Source organism: Cnephaeus nilssonii, assembly GCF_951640355.1.
Source record: "Cnephaeus nilssonii genome assembly, chromosome: 8".
Taxonomy (NCBI): Eukaryota; Metazoa; Chordata; class Mammalia; order Chiroptera; family Vespertilionidae; genus Cnephaeus; species Cnephaeus nilssonii.
The window spans coordinates 95,732,732-95,736,706 of record NC_137079.1 but is presented as its reverse complement, the minus strand read 5'-3'; the positions used below and the strand labels follow the sequence as shown (position 1 = coordinate 95,736,706).

Here is a 3,975-nt window from a genome sequence, read left to right as displayed (position 1 = left end):
TTTAGTTCAAATTTGGCTGCTGTCCATTTGTAGCAGAGAAAACTGAGGTGCAGAGAAGAGACAGTGATGCTGGTAAAGGGGCACTGAACAAAACAATCTTCCATTTATGATCAAAGCATCACACAACAGTGCGAGTCAGTTAGCAAACACAGGCGGATGAGACTTTTAATGAGCAGGGATAAAACCAAAGTAAGCAAGAACTTCAAAAGAAGAGGCCAGAGCATGAGAGAACAAGTTGAGCAGGGGAGAGTTGGAGAATAGTGCTTGGTGCAGATCTACTGGTTCACTTGGGGAAAACAGTGACCACGTCATAGCTTTCTGGTGGTGCGATCCACTCTCGGGAATGCTTTTTACAGGAGATTTTATCTTCTGCAAAGAAATGAAGAATGTTTGAATCTGTCTATGTGACAGCTGTGTCAGTCATCCTCTCCCAGGCCCTTCCCCACTTCCTCCAGAGCATGTGGAAGGCCAACATTGCCACAATTAAAAATAATATTAAAGGTGTGTCTCATAAATACTTAGGAAACTGTAAGTCTGTCATAAATACTTCGTTACATAGTACTTCCAGCATCCTGATGCCCTTCTGTTACAGGTTTGTGCTACAGTCGGTTCATATATAACACTCAGAGTGGTGGTGACAGTCCCACAGCTTCACAAACACATTTGTCACATGTGGGCATCTTCTGGGCATTTCCAATCCACGCAGCCACTTTGGTGACGGGAGCCTCAGCACTTCCGAGTCCCAAGGGCTTGTGGGATCCCCTTCCTCCTCAGACTCCAGGATCTCTTGCCAAACCAAGAATGAAGTGGACTGTTTCAGGGGCTCCCTTAACTCCTGTTTTCTCAGAGGCATCTTGTGCACTTCAGATTCTTTGTCGATGACAAGTCCACTTGGAGACTGAGATTGCTGTAAGGCTCTGCCATTTTTCTCTGGTACACTGGCTGTCTTTGACTCCAAGGCGTTGTTGAAGTTGGAGATGTTTTCAGATGAGAAGAGGCCAGACGGGTTGTTGTACTGGTTTGTGATCACCCTGAGGCAGAGCTGGAAGCAGGTGATGCACAAAGGGCATGGCACTCCGGTTGCGGGTGCTTCCTATGTGCAGGACCTCTTGTGTTTCAGAGGCTAAATTCATCTTGTATGGATGACATTTCCTTTAGTCTGTCACTAGAGGGGAGCTGGGTGGAATAAACTCATACATCAAAGTAAGCAAGGAGGAGGGATAACAGTAGAGGAGAAATTCCAACAAATTTCCAAAGGACAGAAAGCAGATAGACAGGGTGGCAAAGGGAGCTGGAGCCCAGAATATAATTGTGGACACTGGAGATGGACCTCATCTCCCCTAGGGAGGTCTGTAGAGTCTCAGGTCTCAGGCTACCAGTTTACTTAGGAAGATGTAATGTCATAAGTACTTCATTACATAGTACTCCTTCCAGCATCATGAAGCCAGGATTGACTCCAGCCCAGGTCATGCTGGGGCTCCTCAAATGATCTGTGGTAGAAGAACAGTCCCTTTCAAAAAAATTTTTTTAATCTATTACAGACTGTTACTTAAAAATACAATAGAAATGAATTACTAGGAAAATGAAATTGCAAAGGCAAAGACATAAAGTACAAGCCAAAATGTTTTATTATTAAACTAGAGGCCCAATGCACAAAATCGTGCAAGAGTAGGCCTTCCTTCCCCCAGCTACCGGCACTGGCTTCCCTCTGGTACCTGGGACTCGGGCTTCCCTCTGGCAGCAGGCAGGCACCTGGGACCCAGGACCCGGGCTTCCTTCACAGAGGGAGGCTCCGCCCACCTACTGCAGCCTGCCAGCTGGTGGCCTGGGCCTCCCTCTATGGGGTGATCATGGGTCAATGGCCAGGCCTCTGACCAATCGCATTGCACCTGCCTTGGCTGGCCTGGTGCCAGTGGGTGTCATAGTGTGGTCCCAGATGGTCGTATGGATGGTCGTCTGGAAGGTCATTCCGCTGTTCAGCCATCCAGTCTAATTAGCATATTACGCTTGTATTATTATAGATTCAGGAAACACAAGATTGCATTTTGTTCAATATAACCAGAACCAAATTAAAATAGGAAAAAAAAGAATTAAAAAAATGGTTCACATTTGTTGAAGGTGTGCATATAGAAAATTAAAATAGAGGACTATTATTAACATTAATAAGTTTCTGTCATTCTGTAATTGTAACTAGAGGTTATTAAGGAAATAGTGACTGCCCCCATGCAAAAAACCTGTAAGCTTTGGACGAACACCATGTATAAAAACATTGAAAGTTCTTATTGTAAAAAAATGAGTCTGATTTTTGCTTTTTAATTTATTTAATCCATATTGGATTATTGATAGTGCTATTCATGGAGGGTAATATATACCTAAACTGTTGTCATGTATCTTTAATTTTTGAGATATAATTTACATACCCCTAAATGTGCCATTTTAAAGTGTACAATTCAGTGGTTTTTAGTGTATCCACAAAGTTGTGCAACCATCAGCAATAGTTCCAGAACATTTTCATCCCTACAAACAGAAACCTCATACTCACTAGCAGTCATTCCCTAATTTCTCTTCCCCCAGCCTCTGGTAACTACTGATCTACTTCCTGTCTTTATAAATGTGCCTATTACGGACATTTCAATAAATGGGCTAATACATTATGGGCCTTTTTCGGTCTGGCTTCTTTCATTTGGCATAATGTATTAAAGATTAATTCATGTTGTAACATGTATCAGTACTTCATTCCATTTATGGCTGAATAACAGTCCATTATGTGGCTATGCCACATTTGTTTAGTTGTTCATCTGTTGATGGACAGTTGAGTTGTTTCCACTTATTGACTGCTATGAACAATGTTATTATAGCCATTAATATATAAGTTTTGTTTCAATTCTCTTGGATATATCCTTATGAATAGAATTGCTGGTTTATATTGTAAATTTGTGTTTAACTTTTTCAGAAACTACCCACTGCTTCCCACAATGATTCAATCATTTTCGTTTCCCACTAGCAATTTATGAAAGTTCTAATTTCTCCACATTTTCACCAGCACTTGTTATTTCCCTTTTAAAATTATTATTATTATAGCTATTCTAGTGTGTGTGAAATGGTATCTCATTGTGGCTTTGATTTGCATTTTTCTAATGACTAATGATATTGAGCATCTTTTTATGTGCTTTTGACCATTTGTATGTCTTTTTTGATAAAATATCTATTCAAATAATTTGCCTATTTTTAAACTGGGCTATCTGCTTTTTTATAACATTGAGTTGTAGAGATCTTTATATATTCTGGATATTAGGCCCTGATCAGACCCATGATTTACAAATATTTTCTCCCATTCTGTGGGTTTTTTGGTGTTTTTTTTTTTTTTTTTTTTTTTTTTTTTTTTTTTTTTTTACTTTCTTGATAGTTTCCTTTGATGTACAAAAGTTTCAATGTTGCTGAAGTGCAATTTGTCTTCAGTTACATTTGGGGTCATATCTAAGAAATCATTTCCTAGCCCCAAATCATGAAGACTTACATACATTTTCTTGTAAAATTTTTATAGTTTTAGCTCTTCAATTTAGCTATTTTATGCATTTTGAGTTAATGTTTGAATACAGTGTAAGGTAGGAGGTCTACATTCATTCTTTTTAAAAAAATTAATCTTTATTGTTGAGATTATTACAGATGTCCATCTTTTCCTCCCCATAGCTTCCCTCCACCTGGTTCGCACCCCACTCCAGGCCCTTGCCACCCTATTGTCTGTATCCATAGGTAACGCATACATGCATATAAGGTCTTTGTCTAATCTCTTCCCACCCCCCCCAACATCCCCTTCCCTCTGAGAATTGTCAGTCTGTTCCATTTCCATGCCCCTGATTCTATTCCATTCACCAGTTTATTCTGTTCATCAGATTTTTTTATTCATTTGATTTTTAGATTCACTTGTTGATAGATATGTATTTGTTGTTCATAATTTTTATCTTTACCTTTTTC

At 39.6% G+C, this 3,975-nt stretch overlaps 1 pseudogene across 1 annotated transcript; it reads right to left on the bottom strand.

Annotated features, from left to right (window-relative positions):
- Window positions 1–623: 623 nt before the first annotated feature.
- LOC307104080 (PDZ and LIM domain protein 1-like) lies at window positions 624–1,199 on the bottom strand (annotated as a pseudogene). The gene has a single exon. The product of its transcript is annotated as a PDZ and LIM domain protein 1-like (transcript).
- Window positions 1,200–3,975: the final 2,776 nt, after the last annotated feature.